This window comes from Engystomops pustulosus, chromosome 9 (genome assembly GCF_040894005.1).
Source record: "Engystomops pustulosus chromosome 9, aEngPut4.maternal, whole genome shotgun sequence".
NCBI classification, from domain to species: Eukaryota; Metazoa; Chordata; class Amphibia; order Anura; family Leptodactylidae; genus Engystomops; species Engystomops pustulosus.
Window position 1 is genome coordinate 28,386,626 of NC_092419.1, and position 20,377 is coordinate 28,407,002.

Here is a 20,377-nt window from a genome sequence, read left to right on the forward strand (position 1 = left end):
GTGCCGGGGCCCACATGTGCTGGCAGGGCCCACTGGAGGCGGGGGAGGTGTTCCCCGATGATATAATAATGATGCAGAGAGCAGTCACTCTCTGCATCATCAGTGTTGCCTGTGCTGCGTTTTCCCGGGTTCCTGTAGGGGCTATGAAAACTTCCCAGCCACCAGCGCTGTACGGGGGTCGCCGGCCGCTGTATAAGCAAGTGCACGGAGGAAGACAGGCTGGACGCTGACTTGTCATGTGGCTGCTCTGTAGCCGCCGCACCACAAAATTCTGCACATAAAGGGGCGTTCGGTGCATAGTCGGACCCTCCACCACATTTATTACTGCAACTCGACAGGATTGCGTTGCACACTCTATATTAACAGTGCACCAAAAAAAAGTTGGTGACACCAGGAGATACCAGATTAATGAAGACTGTGCGGCAGTATTCTATAATGTGCCGCATCCTGCACACTCCACAGGCAAATTGCACTTAGTGCACTACTTTTGATAAATGTGGCCCACAGTGTTTTCTGCACACATTTGTACGTATGCATACACCGCATGTGTTTTCATGTGTTTGGCTGCTTAGAAAGAGTTTTCTTTCATTGCTAGAAGTGTAAGCAGGTGTGAAAATGTAAACACATTAGCTTACGCTTCCATCAATGAAGAAAATGGCTTTAAAAGCAGCCAAACACATGGTAGCATAAAAAACGTATGGTGGGGCAACAGGAGGGGGCAAAAGCGGGCCATGGGTCACTTTCTCTGACTCGAATTTGGGAGGCATAGTAAAGGGGCCCACTGAGGCACTGGCGCCCAGGGGCCTACTAGAACCTGGAGCCGGCCCTGGTCACAGGTAAGGGTCAAAACTGTGTCATAGAATGTGTGTCACATATGGAATAAGGAACCCAAATCCCGACAAGGCTATATATTAGCCGACACCTACCTCTAACACCCGCGATCGGACCCGCTAGGGGCATTTAACTGGATTCAGACCACACACCCCCAGCCCCCGCGGCGCTTACCGGGGGGGGGGGGGGGTCCGCTGCTCCGATCGCAGCCCCGGGACTGAGCTATCTTCCTTCCGGGTGCCGGGTCATGCCTTCTTCTTATCGCCGCGACCATAACATAAAAAGTGATCAAAAAAAGTTATGTGCGCCAAAATGGTACCAATTGAAAGGACAACTCAACACGTATAAAATAATCCCTAAACGAGCTCTGTCAAAAACAAAAGAGATTTTCTCTATATTTTGTTTTTTTCCAGTAAAATTGTAAAAAATAAATGAAAAACTATATAAATTAGGTATCACCGTAATCGTAGTGATCTATAGAATAAAAATATTATAGTATTTTTAGTGTATGGTTTACGACCCCCAAAGTATACAAAAAAAAGAAACCCCAAATTGACAATTGACCCCACATATGGGGTATTGTGATACGCGGGAGAGATTGGGTATCAAATTTTGGGGAGCGTTTTGGAATTCTATCCACTGAGAATTTGTACATTTTATGAAAAACACATTCATTTAGCCAAAAAACATGTAATTTCGAAATTACATCCGATTTTGTTTTAACCCCTGTAAACCAATTAAAGGGTTAACAAACTTCATAAAAGTTGTTTTACGTACGTTGAGGGGTGTAGTTTCTATAATGGGGTAATTTATGGGGTTTTACTTTTATTTAGGCCTCTCAAAGTGACTTCAAACCTGAGCAGGTCCCTCAATAGCAGGATTTAGCTTTTTTTTTTTGAAAATGTGAAAAATTGCACCTGACGTTCAAAATCCCCATAACAGCTTACAAAAATGATTATATGTATAAAAAACCACGGAGGTATAAAGTAGACATTCGGTGAATGTTAGTTATTACGTTTTTTTGGTGTTATGACTCATGTGTGGAAAAAGTAGAACATTTTGAATTTCGAAAAATTGCGAATTTTTCCAAATTTTCACCAAATATCTGATTTTCTCATAAATAAATGCAAAACATACCACCAAAATTTTGTAACTAACATAAAGTACAATGTGTCACGAGAAAACAATTTCAAAATCACTTGGATATGTTAAAGCTTTCCAAAGTTATAACCACTTAAAGAAAGCAAGAAAATCTCAGCTGTTCATGGAGACCTAGTGGAGATTCCGTGCGCATACGGAAAATCCAACGTGCCTTTTGTTGACAGTCACAGAGAACAAGGTGAATTATTTTTGGTACTTTCCCTAGGAGTCTCATAGACTTACTTTACCTCTGATCCCTGAGATATAAGAACAATAAATAAGGTGAGCCCTTGATATTATATTCACGTTATCATATCATCACGAGGTCACTGCCATTAGATTCTCATACGCTCAATCATCTTTTCTTTCACAGACTGACCATCAGTGCAGAGGCCACGATTACATCCTAAACACTCCATGAGCTTTACTCTCTGTTTAAAGCACGTTGCGTTTTGGTTGCGTTTTCATTGCGTTTTCAACGCATATACAACAGCTGAGGTAATTTGCCTAATTACATTACCGTTTACGTTTGTAAACGCAATTTTAAAACATGCATTAACAAAACGCATCCGTTAACGTGTTGTTAACACATGTGTTAACATCACATTTACGATGCGTTTTGTAAACGGAACTGTTAACAGTGATGTAATTAGGCAAATCGCCTCTCCTCAGCCGTTGTATATGCGTTTCAAACGCAGGTCAAAACGCAACGTGTGAACGCGCCCTCAATGTTTCTATGTAGCAGGAGGGTGGGCCCCCAGAATCAATTCCTCTGGTGGGCCCCAGGCACCCCAGTCTGACCCTGGGTCCGTAGCTCGGATGGGAGCCTCGGGGTGGCACGATCTTCCCAGTGAGCCAGGTCTTGCCTCCTGCAGGACCCAGCTGTACATGTTTCATAAAATCCCTTTACAAAAATGTTTCCAAAAGTTATGTGCGCCATAATGTTACCACTGAAAAGGACAACTCAACATGTAAAAAATAAGCCCCAAACCAGCTCCGTCACCCAAAAAGTATTAAAGTAGTTAAGGTTATATCTCCTAAAAGATGACGATACGGAAATAAATGAGATTTTCTCTATATTAGGTTTTCTTCAGTAAAATTGTAAAAATATATTAAAAACTATATAACGAGGTATCACCGTAATCATAGTGATCTATAGAAGAAAGATAACGAGGTATCACCGTAATCATAGTGATCTATAGAAGAAAGATAACGAGGTATCACCGTAATCATAGTGATCTATAGAATAAAGATAATATATTACTTTTAGAAGATTTTTAAAAAGATATAAAAGGAAAGGAAACCAAAATTGATGATTTTCTTTCCTCCATACATTCAAATAGAATCTCATCAATAAGCTAATGACCAACTAAAATGAAGTACAGGCGGTCCCCTACTTAAGGACACCCGACTTACAGACAACCCATAGTTACAGACGGACCCCTCTAACCTCTGGTGAAGCTCTCTGGAAGCTTTACTTTAGTCCCAGACTGCAGTGATCAGCTGTATGGTGTCTGTAATGAAGCTTTATTGATAATCCTTGGTCCAATTACAGCAAAAATTTTGAAACTCCAATTGTCACTGGGGCAAAAGAAAAAGGATTGTCTAGAATTTCAATTATAAAATATTTAGTTTCGACTTACATACAAATTCAACTTAAGAACAAACCTCCGGACCCTATCTTGTATGTAACCCGGGGACTGCCTTGTACTGTAATTGTAAAGTGCATCTAATGTGGCAGTAAATATTTCCAAATTGCCAAAAAATAAAGATTGTATAGCCAATAAAAAGTGACAATGCATAATCTGCTCTGAATGGCGCAGCTTCCCCTCCATGCCCTGGCGTGTGCCCATACAGCAGGTTACCACCACATATGGGGGATTGTTATACACGGGAGGGATTGGGTATCAAGCTTTGTGGAGTTTTGGTATTTTATCCACTGAGAATTTGCACATTTTATAAAAAAAACACATTCATTTAGCCCAAGAAATTAAAATTTCACAATTTACCTTATATACTCGAGTATAAGCCTAGTTTTTCAGCACTACATTTGTGCTCAAAAAACCTAACTTGGCTTATACTCGAGTCAACTAAAAACATAAAGACAAAACTCACCTTTCTGACGTCACCCATAGGTCCTCTTCTGTCTGAGACAGAAGAGGACCTATGGGGGACGTCGGAAAGATGAGTACAGTGTTATTTTTTTTCCTACTACAGGGGCTGGGCAGGCTGTATGCTACAGGGGTTGGGCAGGCTGTATGCTACAGGGGCTGGCAGACTATATACTGGGAGGCTGTAACCAATGCATTTCCCACCCTCGGCTTATACTCGAGTCAATAGGTTTTCCCAGTTTTTTGTGTTGAAATTAGGGGTCTCGGCTTATACTCAGGTCGGCTTATACTTGAGTATATACGGTAGTTTTATCCCCTTTTCATAGTTTTGTTTTATCCCCTGTAAAACAGTTATAGGGTCAACAAACTTCATAAAAGTTATATTCATAAGTTATTTTACATATGTTAAGGAGTATAGTTTCTATAATGGGGTAATATATGGGGTTTTAAAATACCAAAAAACAGCTGCAAAAAACTTTTTTTTTTTGTAAAAATATAATATTCTTTATTGAAAGTAAATACAAATATTATACATATATTTCCCTCGAAAGGGAAAATCCAATACAATACATGGGGGACACAAGTAGCCCCAGATGGAAATGGGGAAAACACAGAAGACCAATGGCCCCCCTTTAACCCAGGGTCAAAAAAGTGTAATTTATGGGGTTTTACTATTATTTAGGCCTCTAAAAGTAACTTGAAAATTGAGCAGGTCCCTCAATAGCAGGATTTTGCCTTTTTTATGAAAATGTGAAAAATCGCACCTAAAGTTCAAAGCCCCATAACATCCTACAAAAATGAGAAGATGCATAAAAAGCCAAGTCCACATAAAGCCGACATTCGGTTAAAGTTAGTGATCAAGTATTTTTGCTCTTATGAAACGCATCCGCTTTTTTAAAAAGGGATGCATTTTTTAAAACGCATGCGTGTTTGTCAGTTTTTTAGAATTTGCATAATTAAACCCCTTAGGGTGAAGACACACGTGGCGTTTTTAGGCCGTTTTACTAAGTGCGTTTTCAGATTGTAAAAATCGCATGCGCTAAAAAACGCATCAGTTTTTGTCAGTTTTTAATTACGCAATTTCAGAAAAACTGACAAAAACGCATGGCATTTTTAAAAAACGGATGCATTTTTTTGAGCATTCGTTTTTAACAATCTGAAAACGCACTAACTAAAAACGTCCCAAAAAACGCCACGTGTGTCTTCACCCTTTTAATTGCGCAAATTCGGAAAACCGGACAAAAACGCATGCATTTTTTACGATCTGAAAACGCACTTAGTAAAAACGGCCCAAAAACGCCATGTGTGTCTTCACCCTTAGGGTGATGTCACACATGACATTTTGAACCAGTTTTTGGTCCGTTTTTAATCAGTCTGTTGAAAATGCATCAGTTTTTGACAGGTTTTACCAATTATCTTAAATAAAACTGGTCAAAAACGCATGCGTTTTCGGACTGACTGCTTAAAAACGGAACAAAAACGGGATAAAAACGCCATGTGTGGCATCACCCTTTTAGTGACACGGGGCAGATTTGAAAAAAATGGGCCGTGTCAGGAAGGTGAAAAGTTTGGCTTTGGCATTAAGGGGTTAAAGGGGAAACCTATCCAATAAATCAGATTCACCTGTTCAGTTCGTGTTGTTCGCCTGTTAAAATAAGAAACTGCAGCTAAAACCTCCTCCAATCTGATTATCTAGTAGTTTTTCAGAGTGGATAACAATGGGTGAGAACTGCTCCTCTGCTTTCTTCACTCCACTCCTGATTTGGACATCGAAAAATGGAAAAATCTGAAGTGTGAACACTCCCTAAACGCTTGTGATTGGTAACGAGTATCTTGTGTTCTGAATCTGTTAGACCACGACACATGTTACTTGTCTCCATATACATCTGTGATCAGGACCCCCCCCCCCTCCTCCGCAGTGTGTGAACACGTCCTCATAAATGTTCCCTCATTTTTTTCTTGATAAGGTGAGTGAGATGTGAAAGGGCGTGACCTCTGTAACCTCAATTTTTATATATTTGTGGTAAAAAAAAGTGGCCTAAACAATAGTGTCCTAGTTGTCACATCCCTTTCTATCCGCTCTCTGGCAGATATAGATATAGATGATATAAAACACACGTCACTCACACATCAGATGGAAAGACAACGTTTAATCCCATTTGGACCCTAAATGACAGATCACAGCTGAGCTGCTCCCATCTCTCCATGATGGGGGATTTCCCACAGTCTGGACAATATACAGTAACATCGGAGCCTCCATGACGTCTTACTATACAATGTGATCATTAGTCAGTGCCTCATCTTCTGGGTGGGAGAAGAAGGCAGAGACGTGAGGCAGTGATGGAGAACCTGGCGCTCGTATAGTAGTCATCAGCCTCAGCTTCTCCAGGTCAGGACAGGAGGAATCCTGGGGGATCTGTGTCTTTCTCTTCTCTGGATTCTCCATCTGTAGGATATGGATGAGCGGTCGGATTCCTTGTAGGGATCAGGACACTGTGATGGATGTGATGTCCTGGAGAAAGAAAGGAGACAAATGGCAATGAGGAACAGCAGAGAAAATAATCCTTTATTAAAGGTGCTGGACATCATCGAGGAGAGTCACCCCAATTCCCTTCTTCCCCCTATCAGTGAGAATTGTGGTAGGGATTAGACACAGAGCTCCCCCTCTATCACCTGCCGCAGATCACAGAGCCCCGTGCTGACCCCCTATAAATGGGTGACCTGGTGCTGTGCACTTACCAGTGACACCCCGGTCTGTACAGGTGGGGTACAGCACCGCGCACCTCCTCCCCCCCATGTCCTATCTTATATTAGACACCAAGAAATACAAACACAAGTCACCATCCCGGACACAGTTTGTATATGATATAACAGCTCAGACCCATACACTGCAAATATATATTTCTACATCCGTATTCCCAATCTCCAGGCCTGACACTTCTCATTGGAGATCATATAACTATTATAGAATAGATATAATGTAGTCAGTGCAGGTAAGTACCAGGGATGAGACGTTGTGGACTGGAGAACGCCCCTTCCTCAGGCTGTGATGCTGTGTATCCGGAGCATATTCCTGGAAGCTCTGCTGCCGCTGATCTGGAGCCTATATACAGATCCTGTGATCCCTCTATGGCCTGGGTGACCTACTGACATACAAACACGTCATAAACATGTGTAATTATAGATGGTAACATAATATAATATAATATCACTACTTACCGGAGAGGAGCGGCTGTGCAGGATCCCTGCAGCTCATCTTCCATCCACCTCCCATGTACTGATTCTGGTACCTAGATATTTGTGTATGTCCTGACGGGTGCAGTTACTCACCTCTTCCTCCAGGGGTCCAGGAGTCAATATTAACCCCTCGATCAAATGTACCGCTATCTCTTTAAGACACCAGTACAATTGATTACTATATCAATGAACAGAGAGATTTCCTCTATATACACTGCCATTGAGTGCAGCATGTGATACTGGCGCCTCTCACAGAAGGTACACGGCGTATGGCGGCACAATTAGCACATATGGGATATATACTGCTTGTACCACACATGAGCTCTGCAAGAAAAAAAAAGACAAATTAAAAAATGCAAGAGAATCAGCAACACAATAATATACAATAATCAGATGACATTTCAGATAAGGATTTGGTCCACACTCGGGCACCATCAGTTTGGTCCACACTCGGGCACCATCAGTTTGGTCCGCACTCGGGCACCATCAGTTTGGTCCACACTCGGGCACCATCAGTTTGGTCCACACTCGGGCACCATCAGTTTGGTCCACACTCGGGCACCATCAGTTTGGTCCACACTCGGGCACCATCAGTTTGGTCCACACTCGGGCACCATCAGTTTGGTCCACACTCGGGCACCATCAGTTTGGTCCACACTCGGGCACCATTAGTTTGGTCCACACTCGGGCACCATTAGTTTGGTCCACACTCGGGCACCATTAGTTTGGTCCTCTCTTGGGCACCACACATTTTGGCCTCTCTTGGGCACCATACATTTTGGCCTCTCTTGGGCACCATACATTTTGGCCTCTCTTGGGCACCATACATTTTGGCCTCTCTTGGGCACCATACATTTTGGCCTCTCTTGGGCACCATACATTTTGGCCTCTCTTGGGCATCATACATTTTGGCCTCTCTTGGGCATCATACATTTTGGCCTCTCTTGGGCATCATACATTTTGGCCTCTCTTGGGCATCATACATTTTGGCCTCTCTTGGGCATCATACATTTTGGCCTCTCTTGTGCATCATACATTTTGGCCTCTCTTAGGCATCATACATTTTGGCCTCTTGGGCATCATACATTTGGCCTCTCTTGGGCATCATACATTTTGGCCTCTCTTGGGCATAATACAAAGTGGCCTCTTGGGCATCCCAAATTTGGCCTCTTGGGCATGGCATCACACATTTTGGCCTCTCTTGGGCATAATACAAAGTGGCCTCTTGGGCATCACAAATTTGGCCTCTTGGGCATGGCATCACACATTTTGCCTCTTGGGCATGGCATCACACATTTTGGCCTCTCTTGGGCATAATACAAAGTGGCCTCTTGGGCATCACAAATTTGGCCTCTTGGGCATGGCATCACACATTTTGCCTCTTGGGCATGGCATCACAAAGTGGCCTCTTGGGCATCACAAATTTTGCCTCTTGGGCATGGCAGCACACATTTTGCCTCTTGGGCATGGCATCACACATTCTGCCTCTTGGGCATCACACATTTTGCCTCTTGGGCATGGCATCACACATTTTGCCTCTCTTGGGCACAATAGGAAGTGGCCTCTTGGGCATCACACCTTTTGCCTCTTGGGCATCACACCTTTTGCCTCTTGGGCATCACACCTTTTGCCTCTTGGGCATCACACCTTTGCCTCTCTTGGGCGACACACCTTTTGCCTCTCCTGGGCATCACACATTTTGACCTATCTGTGGCACCATATATTTTGGCCTCTCTTGGGCACTATGCAATGTAAATATTACAGCTGATACAATACAACTGAAGCCTCTGAGCAAAACACAACATTTGTTACAGAAAAAATGTGGTGTTCTGCTCAAAGGAAATAAAATACACAAAGCTAAATAAAGTTTTCGATGGGGTCAGCACTCAAGTACAGCACCGAAGCACATAAATAATGATGAAAGGCCCAAAAACTTCTGCTTGTCATCACATTAGTATATTATAGAGAATCTGGCCCAGACTATTACTAAATACCCAAGTCACCCCAGCCCCCACACACATAACCAGACTGAGGCCCCATCATTCCTGTCCCCCAACATGACCCCTCCCTAATTTTACTCCAGCACAAGGCTCTCCTCTCATGGACCCTATTCTTATAATAATAAACTTTATTTATATAGCGCCATCAAATTCTGCAGCGCTTGAAAGCAAGCAGAGATCTTGAAAATTGATACAGAAAGTAGATTGGAGAATTCATGACTCTTCATGACACAAACAATATAAATGATATTCCAGGTTGATGACCCCCCCCCCCATTGTTACCCTCTACTACCCCCAGTGTGGCTTCCCTTCCATTGTTACACATCAGCGTGACCCTCTTATTCCATTCCCCCTGAAATCTCATTTTCCAAATTCATATAATTTACATACGACCTTTCACCACCTCCATCACCTCCATCACCTCCATCCTGTAATATATGTGACTCCACTCATTGCAGCGCAGATGGAAGTGTTTTCTTACAATTGTAGTAATGTGTAAAGCAATAAAAAAAGATTTCATCAACAATTAGTAAAAGGTTAAAAAAAACAATTCTCATTAATAAAAAATCTGGATTATTTTGGTGACACATTTCCTTTTAGTCCCCATCATTCCTTCGCCCATCTGACAGTAAGAAGCCTATTTAGGATATTGTGTACTGACCCTACCCAGGAACTACCGTATATGCCGGCGTATAAGACGACTGGGCGTATAAGACGACCCCCAACTTCTGCCCTAAAAATATAGAATTTGGTATATACTCACTGTATAAGACTACCCCTTTCCCAAATGAAAAAAAGTCTGCTTAAAACTTTGCAAAACAAACAAGAGCGCAAGTGCCTGGTGATCATAACTGTAAGCTGCGATATTAATGAAGATCCAACATGCTTCTGTAAGTGCCGCCTGTGACCCCCAGCTCTGTGACGCCGACCGCTGTGACAGGGCGGCTGCATTAGCATACAGCGCACCGCCCCGTCAGCGCGTACTAAGCCTCTTCTAATGACTGTGAGAGGCGGACTGCCGCGCATGCGCGGCGGTCCCAGGAAGCGGCTCTCTGCGCGCTGACGGGGAAAAAAAACACCTCACACAGTGCGGCCCCCGTATATCCGGCGTATAAGACGACCCCCCACTGTAGCCATTATTTTAAGGGGTTAAATAGTAGTCTTATACGCCAGTATATACAGTATTCTAATTAGACTCTCTACTGTCAGGTGATTGGCCCTAGGCTGGAGAAAACGCTCTGGCTCCACCCAATTGACAAGAAAGCAATGATACTAATGACATTGATGCTTGGGAAATGAGGGAGGAGGGTGGTGGAAGGTCTTTGAGCTCAGCCCAAAAGTGATTGATTTTAGGGGGTTGAGTTTATAAAATTCCATTTTCTACTGGGATTGGATCCAAGAATTTTTGGAAATTTTACAACTTAACATTTGATAAATCAGGTTTACAGATGCTAGACTGCATATTGTAAAAGAAAAAAAAATGCACATAAAGTGGTCTTTGGTTAGATAAATGGTGGTCCGCTCATAGAGGGGCAGGTTTTATAGAGTATAAACAAAAATGATTGCTAAAAAAAACTTGGTCTTTTAGGGAGGTGGTCTTCTCTATGGGGTGGTCTTATGTAGAAATGTGTGGATTTGTCCAGTATCTACTTTAACTTTCATGAAGTTTTCAATAAATTTCCATTTCTTATAAGAATTATCCTGCGGGCACCATCTCTATATTCCTCTCTTGGGTAATGTAAGGCAGCGGGTGAGGACCCACTGTGCCACTGAACTGGTTTGGCTTAGGGCTAATCCTGAGGGCGTTGTCTAAGTGATTCCCTGGTTTTCACCCTTTAACCCCCATACGGGGATCTGGTCTTCGCTGCAGGGAACCACCAGGTCGCTACCCCAGGAGTAGTCCCAGTTCAGTGGCAGCTGACCCCAAAGGGTTTAGAGGAAATGGTGTGTGACCCTGAAGGGACCTGAAGGGGGATAGTAGCTTGACCTACAGGTACTTGCTTTACTTATATCTTCTCCATTATATTGCTACTGCCTGTCACTACTGACCCCTGTTAGTGATGTCACTCTTGTTCCCGATGACCCTGACCCTGTGGATGCTCTTGTTCTTGATGGCTCTACTGACCCTGCCCCTCTTGTTCCTGATGAGTTTTCTGCTGGGTTTCTCCTATTTGCTGGGACATTTGGTTTCATTCCTGATTTGTTCTCATCTTGTCCCATAGCACTTTACAGTATCTTCTGGTGTCAAACATCATCTCTGTCCCTGACCACAATACTTCTCCATCATCACCAGTAATAACCCATGACAACCTCCTTGGCGGGATAATCCCAGTCTATCCGGTGTGAAATGGATGGAGAGAAACCCCACATTCCAGTATGTGACCAAGATATAAGCCCCTTACCCCTGGCCGGGTACCGGCTCGGCTCCATTCCCCTCATCTCTACTGCACTTGGGTTGTTTTTCACTGCAGAAAGTCCCACCTCGCTCCCACACTCATAGTTATGCTATGAGACTGATTTGTCTGTATAAAGGAAATCAACCAGCAGGAAAAAGTAAAAAAAACACTGAAAATACTGAGCCCAGAGCACCCGACATCTCGTCCCCATGATCGGCTTTTTCTAAGTCTCTTTTCTAGCTGATCCCGGGATGTCAAGACTAGCAAAGACAAGCGCCGGGATCAAGATGAAGAGTACATGAGTATTTTCAGTGTTTTTTTTTTTTACTTTGTCATACTGGATGATTTCCTTTAATTTCCATTAAATATTTATTTGTCTAATCTTATGTCCAGATAATAAATCATAGCACAATCATAAGCCTACATAATTATCCTACCAACCCACACCCACCCACTTGTTGAGCTTGGTAACGTTTGGCCCCTTTAGGACCCCATAAATTAAGGTGAGATTGATGTATGTACCACTCCTCTCATGGTCTTTGCGTTTGTTCTTAACTTGAATTTGTATGTAAGTAAAAACTGTATATTTTATCATCAAAAATTTTTTGTCCTCGTGACAATTTGATATTAACATTTTTTTTGCTTTAATATCACCAAAGATTATCAATAAAACTTTATTAGAGACACATTACAGCTGATCATTGTAGTCTGGGACTAAAGTAACATCCAGAGAGCTTCACCAGAGGTCACAGTGGTCAAAAAGGTCCTGAAGCCTGAAGAGGTGAAACCTGGGTCGGGCGAGGTCTTTGGCGTTCTATGTTTCACTATATACAAACTTTTAACTTGACTCTTGTGAGTATATTTAATAAAAAACATTTCCCTTTGAACTTGGGAATCTGCACTTTCCTTTCCTGACTTCCTGACACAGGAGTAAGGCTGCATTCACACGAATGTATGGAGGACGTATATACGGCCGACGTATATACGGCCAATATACGTCCCCCATACACTCCTATGGGCGCACGGCACCCTACGGGAGCGGTACGGTGCCGCACACGTGCGGCACCGTACCGTTCCGTACCCGGGAAAAAGATAGGACATGTCCTATCTTTTCCCGTAATACGGCGCCGTGCGCCATAGGTTGCTATGGAGAGGGGCGCGGGTGAGCTGCGCTCACCTCCTCCTCCTCTCCCCGTACACTGCCGTTGCCCGCTACGATACGGGCGGGCAACGGCAGTGTGAATGTAGCCTAAGAGTGCATCACGGACACGGAAACGGGACGAGGATTGCGCTTGAACCCAGTGAAGGAGGACGAATGGTGATGCAAGGAGTCGGGGATATCTTTTTTAGAGCACTAACTTTATATTTTTGATCCTGTGACTTTCTGGCTTAATTGGGACAATGCCATGTTAGTGGCTCCTCCACGTTTTAAATTTAGTTTTAACTCCCTTTTTTCCGGACACTGTCTACTTTGTCTAAAAGGTCCGTCTGTAACTAGGGGTGGTCGGGTGTCTTTAAATAGGGGACTGCCTGTACTGTGCTCTCTCCAGATTCCACATTTGGTTGTCCATTCATCATCAAAGAAACAATATTTATATCCTCTTAGTGTCTCACCTATCCTGGGTCTAAAGGGGTTTCAGGTCCCAAACTATTATTGACCCATCTATAGGGTAATCTATAGGTGACTTCGCTCCTAAGCTGTGTTTCCCTAAGGAGGGAGCCAGAAGCAGACGTCTGTAGTGTAGCGGCTATCCTGGTTACCCCAATGGGACTGATTAATCAAAAGTATCTAAAACTCAGACAGTGCTCAGTTATACTAGACAGTCATATTCTGCGCCAGGTCTATCCCAGGGTCTGAGGCTGGAGGATAAATCTGGTGGAGGATGAGACGGTCTAGTATAACTCTCCTCCACCTATTGTCTTTACTTACACCAGAAAATGCACTAAAATTCTGCCATTTTGAGTGTTGTCTCCCCCCAACCACCCCAATCCCCAAAACTTTTACCCTCCTCCCACCGACACCCCACTCCCTTACAACTTTTACCACTACCAACCCAATTCCCACAACTTTTACCCTCCCCCCACGGACACCCTGCTCCCCAACATCCTTTACCCTGCCCATCCCACTACCAACCCAATCCCCACAACTTTTTCCGTCCCCCTCCACCAACACCCCACTCCCATGCAACTTTTACCCTTACCCCCCCCCCACCAACCCAATCCCCACAACTTTTACCCTCCACCAACACCCCACTCCCCTACAACTTTAACCCTGATTAACCCACCACCATCCCAATCCACACAACTTTTACCCTCCCCTACACCGACACCCCACTCCCATACAAATTTTATCCCTGATCCCCCCACCATCAACCCAATGCCCACAACTTTTACCCTTCCACCACCAGCCCAAGGCCCACAACACTTACCCTGCTCCCTGCCCAACCCCAATCCCCACATCTTTTACTCAACCGCACCACTGCCACTCCCCCACAACTTTTACCCTGCCACCCACCACCAGTCAGCAATCCCACAACTTTTACCCTGCCACCCTCCACCAATACCCACAACTCTTACCCTGTTCCCCACCACTCTGATCCCCACAACTTTTACCCTGCAATCCCCCACCAATCTTCCATTCCAAAATGTTTACAGCAGAGGGAGGAAGCTGCTAGAAAATGAAGGTTACAAGTTACCTAGCTCCCCCACCACCGCCCTGATCCCCACAACTTTAACCCTCCCCCTCCACTGACACCCCACTCCCATACAACTTTTACCCTGATCCCCCCCACCACCAACCCAATCCCCACAAATTCCAACTCCCCCCAATCCACTAAATCTGGTGGAGGATGAGACGGCCTAGTATAACTCTGCTCCTCCTATTCTCTTTACTTACACCAGAAAATGCACTAAAATTCTGCCATTTTGGGTGTTGTCTCCCCAGCCATCACAACTTTTACCCTCCCCGAACACCCCACTCCCCTACAACTTTTACCCTGATCCCCCCACCATAAACCCAATCCTCACAACTTTTACCCTGCAACCCACCACCTCTCTACCATCCCAAAGCTTTTACCCTATTCCCCACTACCCCGATCCCCAAAACTTTTACCCTTCCCCACTAGCCAAATGCCCACAACACTTACCCTGCTCCCTACCCAACCCCAATCCATACATCTTTTACCCTGCCCCACCACCCCACTCACCCAAAACTTTTACCCTGCTACCCTCCACCAATGCCCACAATATTTACCCTGTTCCCCACAACTTTTACCCTGATCCTCCACCACTACCATACGTCCCAACAGCTTTTACCTTGACCCACAACTACCACCCAGACCCCCCATAACTTTTACCCTGCCCAGAAGCCCGTGCTACCCCAATAAAGCTCAGAAATGTTTCAATAAATAAACTGTGACATAGATAGTGACTACAAGAAGCCGTGTAATATATCTTATCAGATGAAAGCGAATTGGCAAGCTCTGTGCATAATCTGTGAGAGCTATATAAATAAAGGAATTATTATTATTATGAAAGTGCTTCCTCATCATCTTACTATATCTCCATCATCCTCCCTCCTTCCCTCCTAAACGGCTTTTCCCTCTGAAGTCTCTGATTTATGTCATCTTTTCCAGGCACAATCTCACAGAGGAGTCGGATTATATAGAAGTCTATGGAGGGGAGGGGGGCAGTGAGTAGGAGGAGAAAAGCCTCCACCCACCGGCACAGAGGGGACAGAAAATTTAGAGACAGAGACCGCAGAGGGAGGAAGCTGCTAGAAATTGTAGATTAAAAGTCACACAATGAGTAAACATAAAGTTATTCCAAAGTTGAATAACATCATAGTATACATCACTAGATACATCACAGAGAGGGCGGAGCCTGGAGGTGCAGGGTTCTGTGTATGCGCCCCCTGTAGGCCAGTGCCCTGTATAACTGCAGGGGGTGCATGTAACCAAGTCCAGGCATGAATGTACATATCTAATACACAGAATATAAATCCATCATATACAGTCACTTACCTCCTGTTACTTACCCACTCAGCACACAGGAGAGCGACCAATGGCATCACTCAAATAAGAAATTCTTTCTAAACAAGGAAAAAGATTAAAAGATTAAAAGACAATAAACCTACAATTTTGGGATATTTTGCAGCTTTTGCAGTTTTTTTTTAGGTTTGTTCTTAAATTCAATTTGCAAGTTGGATTTGGTAGATTTTTATAAATTTAGCTCCAGACAAAATTCGATTTTTGTCTCTGTGACAATTGGATTTTCAAGATTTTGTGCTGTCATGGGAACGAGGATTATCAATAAAACTTCATTACAGACACCTTACAGCTGATAAAGGCATCCAGAGAGCTTTAGCAGAGGTTACAGTGGGCAGAGAGGTCCGTATGTAACTAGGGGTCGCCTGTAAGTCGGGTGTCCTTAATTAAAGGGAACCTGTCACCACTGGTGACAGGTTCCTATAGACACTACACAGTAGATAGTGATGATGTGGTTTTTATCAAGTGTGTGACTTACTTTGTTAGTAAATTTGCAATATCAAACTTTACCTGGTTCCCTCCACCACCCGCAGTGATGTCCCGGGGGGTGCGCATTTAAAATTGTAACATCCGATTGCTTGTTTGATATTGCATATTTAACTAACAAAGTAAGCTAAACATTTGATAGAACTATCACTATCTACTGTTTAGTGTCTATAGGAACCTGTCACCAGTGAGAAATATCCTTCTGTTGACAGGTTCCTGACTTAAAGGGCATCTACCACCAGGATGAAGGACTGTATACAAATTAGCCTGAGGGGCTCCAGGCTCTATTAACACCTATGGAGCCTGGAGCCCCTCAGGCTAATTTGCATACAGTCCTTCATCCTGGTGGTAGATGTCCTATAAGTCGAGAACTGCCTGTATATCCAAATACTGTATATTATATGTACATCCTTTCATATAGCGGCTGCAATCTGTATATACAATGACATCCAGGATATCCTCTAATATGCAGCGACCCTCCCCCCATCACATAGATTTATCTCCTATACAGTTATATATGCATCCTTATATACAGTGATCTATAGGACGTTATACACAGTTATGTATAGGAAATTATATACATTGATATTCACATTCCCCATATACACATCAGACACATCTCCCTAAGGTAATAAATGTCTCCTCCTGTGTGATACGTGTAATAGGGCAATGATCCTTAGAAGAATTGTCTATTTTTGAAGCTCCACCCACATGACTCCCACTGATAAGGTAATTCCTAGACACCCTGCTGTCACTGCTATAGGGTCAGGGAGGTGTATTCTCAACCCCATTAGCATCAATGGCCACCACTATGAGTCCTGGGTAACCAGTTAGGGGACAGGGGGCGCTCTACCCCGACTCTCACCTTCATTGTAGTGCTCCTCCGGCCATAGATGAAGCCTCCCCTTGAGTCCTTCTGTGCAGTAACTGTGTGGCCTCCTTCTCTTCACATGTCTCCGGCCTCCTAATTCAGGAGCAGGAGGAGTCCTTCTTACTGGAGGTCTGGATGGAGGAGTAGCGGCGTCTTCTGGTGTAAACATGGCCGCCGTCCCCTACTCCTGGTCTCCATGGAGTCATTGTCACAGCCGGAGTCATGGAGCGGCTGAGCTGTGACCTCACTGTGACAGGTTCTGAGGTTCTGCTGTCTGTATATATGGAGGATGACAGGACCTGAGGTTCTGCTGTCTGTATATATGGAGGATGACAGGTCCTAAAGTTGAGGCCTATCTCCCCCTGTGTGTTGACACGTCCTGATCTCCTCTAGTTATATATTTACTGGACGTCTTCTGCCAACTGTCACCACCAGTCATACACCAGTCATGTGCCAGTCATGTACCAGTCATGTGCCAGTCATATACCAGTCATGTGCCAGTCATACACCAGTCATATACCAGTCATACACCAGTCATATACCAGTCATACACCAGTCATACACTAGTCATGTGCTTGTCATGTACCAGTCATACACTAGTCATGTGCTAGTCATGTACCAGTCATACACTAGTCATGTACCAGTCATACACCAGTCATGTGCCAGTCATGTACCAGTCATATGCCAGTCATGTACCGGTCATACACCAGTCATATACCAGACATACACCAGTCATGTGCCAGTCATATACCAGTCATATACCAGTCATGTGCCAGTCATACACCAGTCATATACCAGTCATGTGCCAGTCATACACCAGTCATGTGCCAGTCATACACCAGTCATATGCCAGTCATGTGTAATAGCCACACACTCCAGACCACGATGGGCTAGCAGGGGCGAGTTCTTTTAGGATCCTGAGGGTGTGTAGTTTAGGGGATATTAGGCCCAGATAGATAAGCACATGTTCCACAGTCTCTTTGAACAGTTTATTCTCAGCAGTCTGAACACTTCAGACAGCAATCACAGTAATAATAATCCAAGACAAGTTCCAGGGGTTGGGGCAGTGACTTCAGTACCTGATGTATGAGGCTGAGGGGTCTCTGTGCTCCAGTGTCCTCCCTCTGCACATGTCTCTGGATCCTCTGTAGCTTCTGCAGTTACTTATATTCTTTCTCTCTGTGTCCTGTACAGAAATATCTTGTGCTTCCAGCTCTTTCTTATGTGCAATTAATGTGCAATCTCTTCCCAGCTTTGCTGAGGTGTCTTCTGCTGCTACAGGTTGCTGCACTACAACCCCAGACACTGGACCTGCTCTGCACTACAACAACTCAGACACTAGGCCTGGTCTGCACTACAACAACTCAGACACAAGGCCTGGTCTGCACTGGTCTCTGCAAAATGTAACAATATTGTGTGATGTCACTACAGCAGCTTTGTTTAGTTAACTCTATAGTTGCTGTGTAGTAGTGTGATACACAGGTGTATGTGCACAGTTTAGCTGTGTGTGTGAGGCAGGGATCTAGAGATGATGACACCCCTGTTTTCACTGTGTTACACATACACCAGTCATATACCAGTCATGTGCCAGTCATATACCAGTCATGTGCCAGTTATATACCAGTCATGTGCCAGTTATATACTAGTCATGTGCCAGTTATATACCAATCATGTGCCAGTCATACACCTCCTACCTCCCAGCTCCTTACTCCACAACCACCACACAGTATAGTTCCCCTTTTAGTGCTCCCTATCTCCCCCTCACATTGGTTCCCCCAGTTCCCAGTCAAATTGTGGCAAATTCCTCTATGGCAGGGGTAGGGAACCTACGGCTCGGGAGCCAGATATGGCTCTCTTGTTGGCTGCATCTGGCTCTCAGACAGATCTTTAATAAATAGTGACGGCTGCTGCTGTGTCTCTTAGACTAATCACTGGACACAGACAGCAATGTTACCGCTGCCCACGTCCTTTGTACGACCCAGGTGCCATCGCCGCCATCGTCTAAGCCTGGGTCAAAGAGAAGAGCGTGGGAGCGATGAGGAGCTGGCCGCAGGGAGCGCTGGTAAGTGAATATTCTTTTTTTTTTTTTTGTGATTACCTATCTAATGGGGGGCATGTGCTGTGGCTACCTATCTAATGGGGGGCATGTGCTGTGGCTATCTATCTACTTGGGGGCATGTGCTGTGGTTACCTATATACTGGGAGTATCTGCTGGGGCTACCTCCCTACTGGGAGTATGTGCTGTGGCTACCTCTCTAATTAGAGTATGGCTATCTATATACTGGGGTGTGTGCTGTGGCTACCTATATACTGGGGGACATGTGCTATGGCTACCAATCTAATAGCTGCCAGTCTTTATAGGAACACGGGAAGTGGGTGGCACCAATCAGCGCACTGGCCCTTTAAATCCGCGAGTGCAGGAGCGCGTGCTGGCCAAGCGGGACAGAAGCCGCAAAGTGGTGGGATGAGTGAGCACGGAAAGGGGCGCCGCCACGGAGAGGGGCACGGGTGTGCCTGCAATCCGCTAGCAATCTACTGTGGGGCATGTGCATATGCTACGGCTCTTATGGAATAACATTTTAAAATATGCGGCGTTCATGGCTCTCTCAGCCAAAAAGGTTCCTGACCCCTGCTTTGGGCAATGCCTTTTAATCATAGTTTTTTAATTAAGTCTTTATTTTGGGTGGGTTAATTTGCATGACAGGTCTTTAAGTGACACTGCTGACACTAGTGCCCACTAAACCCCATAATGTGCCCCCCCCCAGCAGTTCCCCTTATATTTTGCCCCCAGCAGCTCCCCTTCATATTGTGCCCAACAATTCAGTGCCAACAGTTTTAAAGTGAAAAAAAAAATTAGAAATGATTAAATCTGCCCATGAGCGCCTTTGGTCCGACAAAGCTTGCAGGATTTACCAGGCCAAACCTAGAATCACCGAACTGATATACTGAATTCAGTTTGTTGATTCTGGGTTTGGTCCAGTAAATCCCACAAGCCCACGGAGTGTGTTTGTCAAACCAAATTTACTTGTGGATGTCAAGATGGTATCAGTAAAAGTACTACCATCGTTTTGACCAAAAATATTATGGACTCGGCAGTGGAGTCTCCTGAAATAAATGGGGGTGCTCAGGACCGGACTCAATAAATTTCAATAATTTGTTTACATTATGGTGGTGTACATTGTTTTCCCTATGAGCGGTTGATTTGGCTTTAAGGTCTTGCAAGTGCAGGGGTGTAACTTAAGGGGGTGCAGAGGTTGCG

At 44.4% G+C, this 20,377-nt stretch overlaps 1 long non-coding RNA gene across 4 annotated transcripts; it reads right to left on the reverse strand.

Annotated features, from left to right (window-relative positions):
• Window positions 1-6,212: 6,212 nt before the first annotated feature.
• Window positions 6,213-18,465, reverse strand: LOC140077330 (uncharacterized). 4 transcript variants are annotated; one of them, XR_011849764.1, is made up of 5 exons: window positions 18,198-18,465; window positions 15,738-15,805; window positions 7,302-7,643; window positions 7,084-7,228; window positions 6,213-6,594 (listed from the first exon to the last, which is right to left on the reverse strand). It is a non-coding gene; the product is annotated as an uncharacterized lncRNA (long non-coding RNA). The 4 variants fall into 4 exon arrangements; XR_011849763.1 differs by lacking the exon at window positions 18,198-18,465 and adding an exon at window positions 17,113-17,548 and having other exon boundaries at window positions 7,084-7,225; XR_011849762.1 differs by lacking the exon at window positions 18,198-18,465 and adding an exon at window positions 17,113-17,548.
• Between the last annotated feature and the right edge of the window lie 1,912 nt (window positions 18,466-20,377).